Source organism: Scardinius erythrophthalmus (assembly GCF_964197995.2).
Source record: "Scardinius erythrophthalmus genome assembly, chromosome: 9".
Taxonomy (NCBI): Eukaryota; Metazoa; Chordata; class Actinopteri; order Cypriniformes; family Leuciscidae; genus Scardinius; species Scardinius erythrophthalmus.
The window spans coordinates 47,189,429-47,206,559 of NC_138229.1; positions in this window are offsets into that span (position 1 = coordinate 47,189,429).

A 17,131-nucleotide genomic window follows, 5' to 3' on the forward strand; every position below is an offset into this window, starting at 1 on the left:
ATGCGCTTCACTGAAGCGAGAGCCAGAAGAAACGCCGTCTTGAAAGACAGGTGTTTAAGATCAATCTCCTGCAAGGGCTCAAATGGATGACCTTTCATGGCTTCCAGTACCGTAGAAAGGTCCCATATAGGGACTGTGGGAGGTCTGGGAGGATTCAGTCTCTTAGCTCCACGAAGGAAGCGAATAACTAAATCATTCCTTCCAATAGACTGGCCGAGCGTGGTCGAAGAGAACACTGCTATGGCCGCTACATAGACTTTGAGCGTGGAAGGGGACCTGCCCTTATCCAACAGCTCCTGTAGGAAGGAAAGAACCTCCGTCACACCGCAATGCAGGGGTGACACACCACGAGCTGTGCACCAGCTAGAGAACACTGACCATTTTGAGGCATAGAGACGTCGCGTAGACGGAGCTCTGGCCTGTGTGATAGTGTTTAGCACTCCCTGTGGGAGGTCAGCGGGTACCCGTTGATGGCCCACACATGGAGGGACCACAGCTCTGGGTGAGGATGCCAAATCGAGCCGTTGGCTTGAGAGAGGAGATCCCTCCTCAGAGGCACTGGCCACGGGGCGGTGCTTGCTAACTGCATCACAATTGGGAACCAAGGTTGGCTCATCCAAAGTGGGGCTACAAGCAGCACTGAGCATCCTTCTTCCCTGACCCGTTCTACCACCTGAGTCAGGAGGGAGACGAGGGGAAAAAGCGTAGAGAGGACGACGAGGCCACTCGTGGGTCAGCGCGTCCTTGCTCTCCGAGAAAAATTCGGGACAATGAGCGTTTTCCTGAGACGCGAACAGGTCTACTTCCGCTCTGCCGAATTTCTTCCACAGCAGCTGGACTGTCTGTGGGTGCAAAGACCATTCTCCTGTCGGAACTTGCTTCCTGGACAGTCTGTCTGGTCCTATGTTTAGGAGCCCTGGCACGTGCGCTGCTCTCAGCGAGAGCAGGTTGCTGCGGGCCCATATCAGGAGGCGCCTGGTTAGCCTGTACAGAGACAGGGACCTGAGGCCGCCCTGGCAAGTTATGTAGGACACCACTGAGACGTTGTCTGAACGTATTAGCACGTGGTGTCCCTGTATGAGGGGACAAAAGCGCGTGAGCGCTTTGCTCACTGCCAGCATTTCGAGGCAGTTGATATGTAAGAGCATCTCCCGCTTTGACCATAGGCCAAAAAACGGTCTGCCCTCGAGCAGCGCTCCCCATCCCGAGGTGGATGCGTCCGTGGACACCACCATCACTCTCGAGGAAGTCCCCAGGCTTACACCTGATTGGTACCAGTCTTTTGCCTCCCAAGGTTTCAAAGCTGCAATGCATGCTTGATTGACCTTGACGCGAAGCTGACCGGATCCAGTGTGCGCTGAGATGACAGGCGTGCTGTCATTAGCAGCGAGTTCAGCTCTATTCTCAGAAAAGATATAATCTGTCTGGGGAAAAGCGAGCTCTTTTCCCAGTTCACTGCGAGACCGAGATTCTCGAGGTGATCGAGTAAAATGGTCCTGTGCTCTACGAGCTCTGAGTGAGATTGGGCTAGAATCAGCCAGTCGTCCAGATAGTTCAGCACTCGTATGCCCCGTATCTGAGGGGTGCGAGCGCTGCATCCATGCACCTCGTAAATGTACGGGGTGCCAGGGACAAGCCGAAAGGCAGGACTGTGTACTGATATGCCTGGCCCTCGAAGGCGAATCTCAAAAATCGCCTGTGACGTGACGCTATCTGTATTTGAAAATACGCGTCTTTTAGATCTATTGACACAAACCAGTCCCCCTGGCGGACGTGCGCGAGGATTTTTCTGGTTGTGAGCATCCTGAACTGGCGCTTCATAAGCGCTCTGTTCAACTGCCGCAGATCTAGTATGGGTCTGAGACCCCCGTCTTTTTTGGGCACCAGGAAGTATCTGCTGTAAAGCCCCCCTCGCTTTGAGCTTGAGATAGGGGTTCTATAGCCCCTTTGCTCAACAGTTTCAAAATTTCGGCTCGAAGTAGATGGGCTACTTTCGATTCTACCATGGTCTCGACGCGCGCCATGAAGCGGCGAGGGCGTCGGCGAAACTGCAGCGAATAGCCTCCTTTATGATGTTCAGCACCCATCTCGAAAACCCCGGGAAGCTTTTCCCACGCAGGTGCGCGAGTAGCTAGGGGCCGGATGCGAAGCGCGCTCTGATCGGCTCGCGATACAGCGGCTTTTGCGTGCTGTGACATAAGCGTCGCGCTCATGACATCTGAGGCAGGGGGAGCGCTGATAACAGCGGGCAGAATGCCCGCGCTCGACTCCTCCGCAGTGTTTAGCTGAGAGGAGGAGGGCTGGGCTAGTTTCATGTCTGTGTGTGGGCGTGGGCGCAGAGCAGCGGGCACATACACCACTTTTACAGCATTGCTCGCGTGAGCAGAGCGTATGCATACTGGTCCTGTATTTACAGAGACCGTGAGACATGTGGGAAGTAGCGTTTGTGGGCACTGGGTAGTGTGCACGTTTGCTACGTTTAAAGCGCCATCGATCTGAGTCGATTTTATGTGCGCAAGCCCTGTGTGAAGGGCTGTGTTTGTGTGTAGGAATGGGCACTGAGTAGTAGCCATTTTTTCTACACATGAAAACACCGTCGGCCGTGGCCGGGACACCAGAAAATACACTCTTTAAGGGATTTATCTGGGTAGCCATAAAAAGGCTTTTTATGCAGGCAAGCGGGCAATGGAACCGGCTTGTTGGCTGCTAAATACGCTGGACCAGTCACATTTCTTGGAACTGGACGAGCGGCAAGGTTTGGGTGCAGGCGAGGGGGTTGTACAACGCACTCGTTGGCTGCAAAATACACATCTGCAGTCGCCTCTTCAGGGAACTGACAGAGCGAGCATTGGCGGCATAATTTTATTTGCCGGTAGACCCGGGATCGAACACGGGTCTCTCGTGCGGAAATCTGTGATTCTGCCACTGGCCCACAGGGGATGACACATAAGATTTCAGTCAGCGCGAGTTTTATCAGAGAGCGTCAACATGCTGGCGTTTGATTGCAGGCGTGCGTGTAACAACAGGCTCGCTCACTGCAATAAAGACATTTCCAGTCGCCTGAATATCAGAGGGGAATGAGAAATGTGTAAGAGATTGAGATCGGCCCGGCCACAGCGGGACTAAAACACTCTTTTCTCCTTTCGCCAGTGACGCACGGGAACCATAGAAACGGTGTCTGGGTGCAGGCGAGCGGGTTACACAACGCGCTCGTCGGCTGCAAAATGCACGTCTGCAGTCGCCTTCCAGGGAACTGACAGAACGAAGCATTGGCGGCATAATTTTTCTGCCGTTAGACCGGGATTCGAACACCGGTCTCCCGTGTGACAAAACCTAGGTTTCCGCCACTGAGCCACAGGGGGGGAAACACAAAAGCTTTCAGATGCACGAGCATATAAAAGAGCGTCAACATGTTTACTTCGGCATTTGCTTGCAGGCGTGCGTGTATAATAAACAGGCACGTTTGCTGCAGTATAGACATTTCCAGTCGCCTGATCAGGGAACTGAGACATGTGTGAGAAATGAGGTCAGTCCGGTCTCGACGGGACTGTAAACACTTTTCTCCTTTCGCCAGTGACGCACGGGAACCATAGAAACGGTGTCTGGATGCAGGCGAGCGGGTTGTACAACGCGCTCGTCGGCTGCAAAATGCACGTCTGCAGTCGCCTTCCAGGGAACTGACAGAACGAAGCATTGGCGGCATAATTTATCTGCCGTTAGACCGGGATTCGAACACCGGTCTCCCGTGTGGAAAAAACCTTGGATTCCGCCACTGAGCCACAGGGGGGAAAGACAAAGGCTTTCAGATGCACGAGCATATGAAAGAGCGTCAACATGTTTTCTTCGGCGTTTGCTTGCAGGCGTGCGTGTATTAAACAGGCACGTTTGCTGCAGTATAGGCACTTCCAGTCGCCTGATCAGGGAACTGAGACGTGTGCGAGAAATGTGTTCAGTCCGGTCTCAACGGGACTGTAAACACTTTTCTCCTTTCGCCGGTGAGTGACGCGTGACGGTCCGCTCCAGACATCCCCTGTGAACGGCGCGGTTGCGCGGCTCGAACAGAGGGCGAGCAGGTATCATCCCCCAAGCAGGCAAGGCAAGCGGGCGAACCGGCGAGCTTTGCGGCTTGGAAGGACGGAGGAGCAGTCTCGGAGAAGGATGCCCGGTGAGTCCTCAGAGTCACCATAGGCAGTACCTAGCTCAGTGAGGGCAGTCGCCGTCAGCGAGCGCGAGAACTGCGTGATCCTCAGGAAAGGGGCGTCTTGAAAAAGACGCCCGGCTCTTTTAGTGCAATGAGAGTGTGTGTCGCGGTGGCGAGCACACACACAAGGCATAGTAAAAGAGAAAAGGATACAGCACCGGATAGCGCAGCAGGAAGGCGAAGAAGGCGGCGCGGCCAGCAGCTTCTCGACTCGTCCCGCTGAAGTGCTTCTTCAACAGCGCGGCTTCTTCTCGGATCCAGCGATGTGAGTTGCTTCGCTGAAGGATGAAAAATCAGAGAATTAATGCCTGCGAGCGGTATTTATAGACCTAAGCCACGCCCGTTTCGGCGGGACGTGACGCAGAGGGCGCGAAGCGCCCTCATTGGGTCTGACGTCACTCTAGGTCTCGCTCGATAGGCTTAAGCAGTTGCCAGCAGACCAGCCAATAGGCGCGCGAGCTGCCTCGCCTATGTCTGTATGCTGCCGCAACGCGTTTTACATTAATGCAAAATTAAAGGATAATTTTGTTGGCTTCAGTATTCTCGTGGAAAAGGATTTTCCCCTAGCGTATTCTACGCAGTACGAGAGTATCTCTCGTAAGAGAACAGAGACTTATGGCAGGCGAGCATCTTAATTTTAATTATATATATTCTTTATTAAATACAGGTTAACTAGTTTACATAAAAGGTACTAATATATAAAATAAAAATAAAAGTAAATCAAAACCAAATAATTTGCAAGCTTTCATCTTCATGAGGCGCAATGGCAAGGCATCTAACCCCGGAGAGGCTGTCCTTGGTGAATCAGCTTCTTACTCTGGACCATTCCAGCTCTTTTTAAAGTCCATCAACTCTTTGACATCTTCAGAAATCAAATGTCTGTTTGACTGAGTATTCGCTGAGTTATTGTTCATTTTCGGACGCGTTTCAGAATGGACTTCACTGACAGAGAGTAATCAATAAATGATTTTACAACAACTATTGCAGTGTCTTTCCTTATAAACCATTTTCTCAATAAATGATTTTACAACAACTATTGCAGTGTTTTTCTTTATAAACCAGTTTCATAATAAAAATCTTTATAAGACAAGTTGTGGTGTTTTTCTTGACAAACCAGCTTCATAATAAAAATCTTTATTAAACAAGTTACAGTGTTTTGTTATATAAAGGTTTTCTCTATAAAAAAATCTCTTTACAATGTTTATAAAGGTTTTCTTTCATAAAGGTTTTCTCTATAAAAAACCTCTTTACAATGTTTATAAAGGTTTTCTTACATAAAGGTTTTCTTTATAAAAAAAACTCTTTACAATGTTTATAAAGGTTTTCTTACATACAAGTTTTTCTCTATAAAAAACCTCTTTACAATGTTTATAAAGGTTTTCTTACATAAAGGTTTTCTTACGGTTAATGTAAAACACTTTTCATTACACAAAGTTACAATTATAGTTAACCCTCTGGGGTCTAAAGTGTTTTTGGGGCCCTTGGGATGTTTTGACATGCTCTGACATTTGTGCTTTTTTCAGTTATTTATAAACATGATAATGGCAAAGGTGTAAATTCACTCTATATAGCACAGACAGGGCTACCATAATATGTGAGCAACATGTATGTAGATGTTTGTATTTTTAAGAAAAATATGTTTATGCGTGGCTATTGAAAAAAATAAAAATGAAAGTTCCTGAAATAAGACCACAAAACTCATACTAAATATGTGTCCACAAGACTTTTGACAAATGGATGTTGTCGCTTCGAGTTCTGGCTTCAAAATTATGTGAAAATAGTCTTGCTTTATCGTTCACATAAATTAATACATTGATTTGAATGGTGTAAGACAGGTTTTGCTTGGAAAGCCAATATGCGAGGGGGTCGTGAACGAGGAGTGGTTTACACCTGAGAATACAATGTCCCACCAATTATGCGTAATGTCTTGCATAATGAGCCATTCATTCAGGTATGAAACTGACTGAGCCACAAGACAAAAGATATATTTAGAAGAAGACTTATATTGACCATTTAAGATTTTGCTTACATCTATCTTGTAAATATGTTTTGCTATTTTATTAAAAAGGTTACAATTACAACAATAATTACAATTTCAACAATATTTCAAGTGTACTCTTTCTTTGTAAAAAAAAAATATTATAGGCCTACATTTTATCATATGTATTCATTAGTTTGAATATAGCCAACATTGGAACAGCTAACATCTTAGTTGATGACTTTATTTTTGACAAATATATATATATATATATATATATATATATATATATATATATATATAAATATATATATATATATATAAATATATATATATATATATATATATATATATATATATATATATATATATATATATATATATATAGAACATATGAGCAGAAATTGCTAAACAAAAGCTTATTTGATGTGGCAGTATATTCTACAGTAAAAACTGTACCCAAATCTAGTCAACAAAATGTTGTCTTTCATATTTTGCCTGACTGTAACATTGTTTTTATGAAATATTAGGGCATATAAATGTTAATTTGCAGTTTAATACGTTGCTTATACAAATAGCCTACATTTTATTTCAACATATTTCAGTTGATTTTTACTCATCTCAGTATAACAATACAGTTTGCTAAAACATCATTCATTCACACACAGAAACGCGATTCAAATTTAAACTCTCTTTTTGCGAGCTGTGGTAAACAGCGCGCATCTCTGACGTTCATTCATTCACACACAGAAACACGATTCACTTGAAAAGGAAAAAAACTTACTACAGTATTCCTCAGCTCAGCGGCATCCGTTGCTCCTCGAAATACCCGCACTTCTGAGGTACATTTTCCATTATAGTATTATTCCTCACAGCGCTGCGAGACGGTGTAAACAAGTACAATGATCTGATTAAACTTTTTTTTCTCAAGCTGATATGGGGGCGTTCACAGTTTGCATCGATTGCCTCAGTCATTTGCGTTTGAATAGCGCGCGCTCTCCGTGGGCGGGGTCACATTAAAAATAATTAGATGAGATGAGAACGATTGACATCTCGCTCTTTTCTTACAAATTACATGAACTGAGAATATTTGTTTTTATATAAATTACTTCATTTAAAAGAAGAGAATTCAAGCTTCATGCCTGTGTGTCTGTATGTCTGTTTGACTGAGTATTCGCTGAGTTATTGTTCATTTTCGGACGCGTTTCAGAATGGACTTCACTGACAGAGAGAAAGCAGAACTCACATCATGTTTATTTTTCTTTATTTGGCAAAAAGCACAACACTTTGTTTTTATTGTGAGTATACACAAAAATAATACACATTTAACAGAATCGATTGATGGATGAAACTTGTTTGTAATATCAAAGTCAACAGAGCAAAATTAATCTCTTTTGAACTGATAAAAAAAAGCGAGCTGGTTTAGCAGGCGATACCGCCGACCCCAGGGGGTTAATATGAGCCTGTTTACATGAGGCATTAATTATAACAGAATCAATTGTATATTTCAGTGGTTCCCAACAGGGGGGTCGCGGCCCACAAGGGGGCCTCAGCGAGCTCTGTGGGGGGTCGCGTCATATTTTGAATAGTTTTGAGCAATGAGCATTAAATAAAAGTCCTTAACTTTTTTCTGTTCAAAATTTACAAAATGTATATAATGAGCGAGTTCATCATGAATCCATTTTCCAATCCGTGTTTTTGTCTTATCCTAAACCACTATGGTACACCTATGATAAGTGTTTACATTGGGACTATTTCACACTGGTTCGGATCGCTGCAGCTGCGGAGTGGCCTAGTACCTGCGTGACCCGTCATAGACGTACACAGAGAGAAGTAGTTCCGGCTACAATGTTCTTCCGAAAGACGCATTATTCTGTTAATAAACGCATGTTTATTATCACTCGTTATAGCGCCAAAAGCGTCAAAAATAAAGCCTCACAAATAACATGCAAGTATTGAGGTCCCAGACAGCAGTCATTTAGTAATAGCCTATATATATATATATTTTTTATTTATTTATTTTTTTTTTACCTACACCTACCTGAATATTTTTGTTATTGCATTTCAAATAGGGCCACTTTATAGGCTACTCCTAGGCTTACGTTTTTAAATTACAAAGGGCCTACTGATGTTTTTGTTATTGTATTTTCAATATTATAGGCTATTATTTGTTCATAAACATATCTGGTTGTAGTAAACATACCGTTTGCTTGAAAACAACATATTCTGTCATCCTTGCTGCAAGTTTACAAGAGCGATAATATCATTAAATGTGAACTTGTGAAGGGGGGCCCTAAAATATTTTCTTGGGAAAAAGGGGGTCTCAGACAAAAAAAGGTTGGGAACCACTGGTATATTTCACCCAACAATATATATATATATATACACTCACCTAAAGGATTATTAGGAACACCTGTTCAATTTCTCATTAATGCAATTATCTAATCAACCAATCACATGGCAGTTGCTTCAATGCATTTAGGGGTGTAGTCCTGGTCAAGACAATCTCCTGAACTCCAAACTGAATGTCAGAATTGGAAAGAAAGGTGATTTAAGCAATTTTGAGAGTGGCATGGTTGTTGGTGCCAGACAAGCCGGTCTGAGTATTTCACAATCTGCTCAGTTACTGGGATTTTCAAGCACAACCATTTAGGGTTTACAAAGAATGGTGTGAAAAGGGAAAAACATCCAGTATGCGGCAGTCCTGTGGGCGAAAATGCCTTGTTGATGCTAGAGGTCAGAGGAGAATGGGCCGACTGATTCAAGCTGATAGAAGAGCAACTTTGACTGAAATAACCACTCGTTACAACCGAGGTATGCAGTAAATAATAATAATAATAATAATACATTTTATTTCTAACGCGCTTTTCTTAGACTCAAAGCGCTACAATATACAAAGAGAATAACAACTACAAGGAAATACAATAAAAAGTCAGCATTCAGTTACAGTAAGCAGCTCTAAAAAGATGTGTCTTTAAAGAGTTCTTAAAACAATCCAATGTTGGAGAGTCTCTAATTTCCGGTGGTAGAGCATTCCATAGACGTGGTGCTGAGACCGAGAATGCTCGACCACCCATGGACTTTAGTTTATATCGAGGCTGCTGGAGGATGCATGACCTGGAAGAGCGAAGAGAGCGAGCCGGAGTATGAGCGGTAACTAAACTGCAGAGATATGCAGGGGCCGTCCCATGAATAGCTTTATATGTTAAAATTAATATTTTGAAATCGATACGTGCTTGTATCGGCAGCCAATGCAAATCAAAGAGTACCGGAGAAATATGTTGACGAGTGGTTGTATGTGTCAATAACCGGGCAGCAGAATTTTGAATATATTGTAATTTTTGGATGGATTTATTTGGCAGACCAGAATAGACTGCATTGCAGTAATCGAGCCTCGACGTAATAAAGGCGTGAATAAGCCTTTCTGCATCTGGCAGCTGTTGGATTACATTTTTATTAAAAGTTTAATTTAGTTTTTCCACTGCAATAGTATATAAACTGATAAAGTTTAGTAGACTGATTTCAGATGATTATTGAGTCTCCAGCAAAGAGTCTCCTTTCCTGCCAGACTTGTTTTCTCTATTGTGTTTTAAATAAGTCAGATCACTTGATTCTCACCTTTCGGAGCCCAGACGTTGAGTCGTTAGGTTGATTGACTTTCACCTATTGTCTTTAATGGCTCTGGGATGGCTTTTGGAATTGGAGTTCCTGGCCAGTATCAGCATGTGAATAGTTATGCTGATTCAATTGGACTCAGAGTAGGGTGTGTTCCCACTTCATTTGCATGCTTTATTCAGAGTTCCCGCCTCTATGTAATCCCTCCCCCTTGGAATGTATATAGCTACAATGTATAATGTTTTAGTTAGACAGATCATGTTGGAAGTTTCTACAGCCGCGTACGGAGGAGTTCTCAATAAAGAATAACTTCCGTTGAACGCGATCCCGACTGTCTCCTGGTCTCTGCTTTGAAGAAAGAAAAACTTTACAACAGATGGTGCCTTGTGACCCGGATGGACAATAAGGAAACTCAAAGAACTGCATCTTGAAACTTCAAGCTCAAAGATCTCAACGAAGCTGACTGAGTTCCAGACTGAATCTTCTGAATCCAGATTGAAAACTTCAAGCTCCAAAAAGATCTCAAAGACTGATTTTTTTCCAGACGGAATCTTTCTCTACAAATGAAAGACTCGGTGAGTTTCACTCCATTAAAAGAACCAATGCAGACCAGTACAAATGTTTTCCTCTGCGCCGTTCAGAGAAGAAGTTAACAAACAGCTGTAGAGTTTGGTTAACTAAAGATAAGCCTCTAAAAAAGTTTTTCTTTTAGAGATGAAATTTACCCCCTGTTGTTGGCAGGGAAGATTAACAGTTACATGTTAATATTGTGTGTATGCTCTTGCTAGAGAAGACCTATCTGTAAGCTAGAGAATTAGCTTTAGAATTAGATTTAGCTTCTTGTGCTAATAAGATTGTACCCTATGTTTGCAAGACAGTAGAGAGAAGTTTTTTTAGTGTTTGTTTGTGGTAACAAAAAAATTCACAAAATGTTTAGGAAAAGTACTAGACAGATTACACCTTTTTGGACAGATAGTGAATTCAAGTCTTTGTTATCAGAGCACATGGACTCCATCGTGACTAAGCCAGTCAGATTGAATTTAACCAAGAAATTTGGCATTGATCCAGAGAAAGTGTGGTCAATTGAAGATTGCAAGAAAGTGTTGAGTGCATGTATCAGGAAGAAAAATCTGAAAGGCATCATCGGTTGTCACCGAGAATTTAGCTTATCCATTGCACAAGAACAAGCGCAGTGTATTGCTAAGTTGAAAGAACAGATCAAACAATTGCAGACTCAGGTGTCCTGTCTCAAGACAAACGTGGGCCATAACAAAGCCTCAACCAAATGTGATTTAGAAGACCAACAGTCAGAGGAAAGCTATCCTGATTTACAGTCTTTTGATAGTATAGAGGACAATGTCAATACAGATGTAAATGCAGTTGAAGTGTGCGTAGCTAGACAAAAGCCTCAGGGAAAAGGTGTTGATACAGTTCCATTTGCAACCCCCATATTGCAGCCACAAGCAATCAAAACATCTTTAGGTCCTAAAGAGATTGAGAGAATTGCTGAAAGTTTGCCATCAGTGCAAAGAAATTTTTCTGAGTTTAGAAGAGCATTGATCAGCAAAATGCGGCTCTATGATATGACTCTAGCTGAAGTCACCCAGCTAATATCACAGATCTTGACTGAGTCAGAATTCAATGATTTTGAAAGTGCTGTAAATAATTCTGAACTGCAACAGGCCAGTAAAGATGAATTGAGAGAGGAAGTTGTTAAAGTGTTAAAAAACATTGTTGGACCGAAGGTGGACTGGTCAAAGCTCACTAATTGTGTACAGAAGGAGGATGAAACTGTTTGTGAGTACACAGAAAGATTTTGCCAGACCGCTGCCGCTTACAGCGGAATTGCCGACACTTCAGAGAAAGTGTTAGGTCATAATGGTCCTCTAGTTCGTGCATGGTCCGATGGTCTTTTGTCAGAACATAGAAATGCATTGCCTTTCTTAGATCTTACATGGTCAAATAGAACCCTGCAAGACAACTTGGACAGTTTAGCTATTTGGGAAAGAGACTTTGATGTCAAGGCAAGAGTAAAAATTGCAGCAGCATCCTTTAAGGTTAACTCAGAGAAGCCAAAGAAACGCAAAAGTTCTAGAGAAGCCAGTTGTTCTTACTGTGGCAAGCACGGACATTTTGGAAAAGAATGTCGAAAAAATAAAAATAACTTAAGACAAGTTAACAATGTTATGCAGCTCTTGCTACATTTGTTTGCTACTTTGAAGCAACCCCTCCCCTCGTCACTGGACTCGTGGGTAAGCTTTTTGAGGTGTTAACAATTTGGGCTGTGATTGCTTAATCTCCCCAGTAACTTACAACAAAGATGAAAGACTTATTTTTTTTTGTTTAATAGAACAAAAGGAAAGTGACTGTCACAGCCTTTGTTTGGGGGACATTCAGAAAACTCACAGCCATAAATGTTACACTGCAGAACACTACAATCAGACCTCCATGCTCTATATGATGTCTATTAAGACTGATGTTTCACTGGAGAATGAAAATGTGCCAATTTTCTCACACACTGTACAGTGTGTGCACAACACAGGGACAGAATAGGACACGGTTCAGTGAGGGCCCTGGAAAGAACTGACGCAACAGGCGTCGGGGGCCAATCCAGGGTGAAGACACTACCTCATAGGCCTTTCCTCATTTAGTCCATCCTTACCTCACTGGTCCATAGGTGTCAAATCAATTAAGAAATAGGGAAAGAATGAAACGACAACAGTACACTCTGAAAACGATAGAACCATTGTGTTTAAACTGCTACAACCGTAGTGTTTTGAAGAAATACTGCTCTCTGTTTTTCTGTTTTCTGTCTTACAGTGTGCAGATAAAACTTGATGGCTTTTTCAAGATCCATATGCAGCGACCGTCTCATCTGCGTATGAAGCCCCAACCTCAAGAAGACAACCAGACCCACTGCTGAACGAACTATCACAAAAGAAAATGAAAAATACACAACGCAGAAAATTCACGGACCCTAAATTGCATGTTTGTTTCTGTGTCAGCATGCAATTACAGATGAACAACACAGAGCAAGTTATATGTGCCTGTAACTTTTTCAAGTTACAAGAATGAACTTTTAAGTGTACTTTGATAAAAGTTAGACTTAAAACCACTATACGATCAAATGACTTATGGAAGGATGAAGTCTATGCATGAATATTGCTGTTCTGCTGTTTCTTTGTTTTCTTGTGTTACTCGAATGTGTTGATGTCTTCGCAAGCAGAAACCTGGTGTAAAGCATCACCTCAGATTTCCATGAACAAGCCTCATGAGGGACGAGTCATCAGAGCGACTCTACGTGGGAAATGGACGCTACAGGAAACAGACTTCACAGCTATTCAGGCGCCATGGACTTTCAAGAATTCCACTCTTATGCTACATGGTTTTCTGTGTAATCATGTAGTTTATATGACATTTTACACCCTGCGTCGCAGGTGTCAACAGTTATGGTTTTGAGAAGAACTATGACACTCATGTAAATCAAGGACACAACACAGAATAAGTTACACGTGCCTGTAATTTACACAAGTTACAAGAATTAACTTTTAAGTGTATAAATTTGTATTTTTGTGAGAGTTATTAGAACTCTCAAAGGGGGAAGTGTTGGATTACATTTTTATTAAAAGTTTAATTTAGTTTTTCCACTGCAATAGTATATAAACTGATAAAGTTTAGTAGACTGATTTCAGATGATTATTGAGTCTCCAGCAAAGAGTCTCCTTTCCTGCCAGACTTGTTTTCTCTATTGTGTTTTAAATAAGTCAGATCACTTGATTCTCACCTTTCGGAGCCCAGACGTTGAGTCGTTAGGTTGATTGACTTTCACCTATTGTCTTTAATGGCTCTGGGATGGCTTTTGGAATTGGAGTTCCTGGCCAGTATCAGCATGTGAATAGTTATGCTGATTCAATTGGACTCAGAGTAGGGTGTGTTCCCACTTCATTTGCATGCTTTATTCAGAGTTCCCGCCTCTATGTAATCCCTCCCCCTTGGAATGTATATAGCTACAATGTATAATGTTTTAGTTAGACAGATCATGTTGGAAGTTTCTACAGCCGCGTACGGAGGAGTTCTCAATAAAGAATAACTTCCGTTGAACGCGATCCCGACTGTCTCCTGGTCTCTGCTTTGAAGAAAGAAAAACTTTACAACACAGCGATAGAAAAAGTTCGTAGTCTAGCGATATTTCTAAGATGGAAAAATGCCGTTTTTGATACCTTTTTTATATGTGCATCGAACATAAGTTCAGGATCGAAAATAACGCCAAGATTGCTGACTTGAAGAGACGGTGTAACAATGTCATTTACAGTACTGAGCTCAGAAATGTTAAGTTTGAGTAAAGATGTTGGAGTACCGCATTTGTGAAGCCACAACACGCACAACCTTGAGGCGGATGGGCTACAACAGCAGAAGACCCCACCGGGTACCACTCATCTCCACTACAAATAGGAAAAAGAGGCTACAATTTGCACGAGCTCACCAAAATTGGACAGTTGAAGACTGGTCTTGTTGCCTGGTCTGATGAGTCTCGATTTCTGTTGAGACATTCAGATGGTAGAGTCAGAATTTGGCGTAAACAGAATGAGAACATGGATCCATCATGCCTTGTTACCACTGTGCAGGCTGCTGGTGGTGGTGTAATGGGTTATTTAACTGTTTGGGTTATATAATTTTCTATGCGTGAATTCTGAAATAGGAGGACCACTCTATTTTAACATCATGGAATAACAGCATTGCCTCTCCCTCCTGCAAAGAATAATGCGACTGGACTCATAAAAATACCCTTAGGCCTATTCTTGCTAATCAAAGTAGCCTATTATGTCGGAATGTGGCTGGAAAGCCTCTGATTGTTACTTGTTTTGTTTGGACATTTATTGAAATGTAGACGTTGATTTATTTCATCTAGCCAATTAATTATCTTAAAGGCAGAATATGTTTGGTTTTTTTTGCTTTAAAAATATAAAAAAATCACTATATCTATGTTATATATATTTTAAAGTTGTGTATTTACATTATCCCGACAGTTCCAATTAACTTCTAAATCCAGAGAAATTAATATTTTAATTCGAAGACACGGGCCGTGTCTTTATTTCCGTTATGTCGCAGTCAATGTCGTCATATCCGCGTTGTCCCTGGTTTCCGCCTATGGTTTCCGCTCGTACTGCCATGGTAACCAGAGCTATGAGCAGAGCCCTCTGATTAACCAAAGCGACAGACGCAGACAACTGTGGAGTTCGCAATGTCTATCTGCACGCTGTTGTTGTTTCGTTCAAACATTATGGACCATGGCAAGCAGACTTTGGATAAAAAAGGATAACTAAAACGAGAATCAATATCAGCGCGGTGTTTTCGAGATGAAGAGAGCTCCCATAACGTAAGACAGTTTATAAACGAGAGCTCCACGTCCGAGACTTCGACCGCTTCTACATGTACTTTATTAAACAGGTGAGCACATTTACATAAAACTAACCAATGTTATATAGTTCAACAATGATAAAATGTTATAATATGATCTGTATGTTATTCTAATATTGATCTACTCTGAATTGAAATGCAGTTTAGTGTGCTAAATGTAATGTTAGACCAAGTGAAACAGCGCTGCGTTACCTCACAAGTTTAATTTGTCTAATAAACTGACCTGTGAGTAGTAATTCTGCACTTGCGTGTAGTTCGGGAGAATGAAATGTCCATTCCTTTTATATCCGCGGGACTCGCGTCGCGTGTGGAGCTGATAGCGGTCTCTTATCAATCCCGAACTGCTTCATATCACAGTTATGATAAAAGCATCGATGTATTCAGTCATCCATAAACATTATTAGATCGGCCGGCTTGACGTTGACGACAAGATCCATAATTCTTAGCATGTGTTGCGTCATCAAACTACGTCTTTGTTATTGTAAGACGTTAGCGACCCCTAGTGGACAAAAAAATTACATACTGTACGTTTAAGGATGTAATGACGGGCGGGCGCTTGGAGCACTCTTTTTTTTTATTCTCTTTTTTTTTTCGTTATTCTAACACCTCTCGTAAAGAGTTCTTATCCTCCCTTTGTTCGTCTTGTATGCTCGTTTTGTGTGTGGCCGCGTCTGTGCGCGTGTGTGTGTATGTGTGTGTGCCTCCGTGAGATCCTGGGAAAATGCTTTTTTTTAATCTTCTATGGGATTTAACGACTTGACATATGATGGAGATGATATACACCACTGTATTGATGTTGATAACAACATAACCTGTAAATACTATGACCCTGAGCATGTAAAATGTCTGAATATAGTAAATAACTTTTCATTTCTGCACTTAAACGTAAGAACCTTGAATAAACATCAGGATGAGCTTGTCTCCCTACTCTCAAACACTAAAAGCTGCTTTAACATAATTGGTTGTAGTGAGACGTGGCTAAATTACAAATCGTACATAGATGCCTTAAACCTCGAAGACTATAAATTATATCATAAGGACAGATTTGGCAGATCTGGTAGTGGGGTGTGGCTCTATGTACGTTCGAAAATGCATGCCGATGTTTGCGATCTTGCTGTTAATGACAATCACACAGACTCTCTTTTTATTGAGATAAAAAATGACAAAGGTAAAAGCATTATTGTGGGCGTAATTTACCGCCCCCCAGATTCTGATTTAAACATTTTTAATAACAAACTTGAAGAAATTTTATTACACATAAATAAATTAAATAAAGACTGCATCCTCCTTGGAGACTTCAATATTGATGTCTCCTAGGACGATGCACTCAAAAACGACTTCATTAACACACTACACTCCTCCTCTTTCTTTCCAAATACAAATATATTTACTAGAGTCACAAATACTTCTACAACTGTTATAGACAATATTGTCACAAATATACGAAATATTAAAGGGTCATTTCACCCGTGGAGACATGAATGTGTATTGATAGTGAGTCATTTATGTAGAAGAAATGTGAAATTATTTTGGAATTTGGAGCTTTCTATACTGAGAAAAGTCAGAAAATGTATTTTTGGCTTATATGGATGAAAGACAACAACTCCCAGAATGCACTTGCTTCGCTGCCCTACAAGGCCACTCCCAAGCCACGCCTACCGGTAAGACAGCGCAGTTGAAAACAAAAACATCAAGGCAAGGCTAGGCTACGAGTGAGTCTCCGTGACGAGTTTGCCCAAAATGTCCGGGATTCGGCTTTTGCGTTCTACAGTCGCCATTCATCATGTTTACTGTGGCGAGCAGGACGAGGCTGAGGGGCGCGGGAGAACGGCGCGGGGCCGGTGGCGTGATTACTGACGACCGACACCTGTGAGGCACTGTTCTCATATCTCGCACGGAGGAGCAGGTATTTTCTTAGC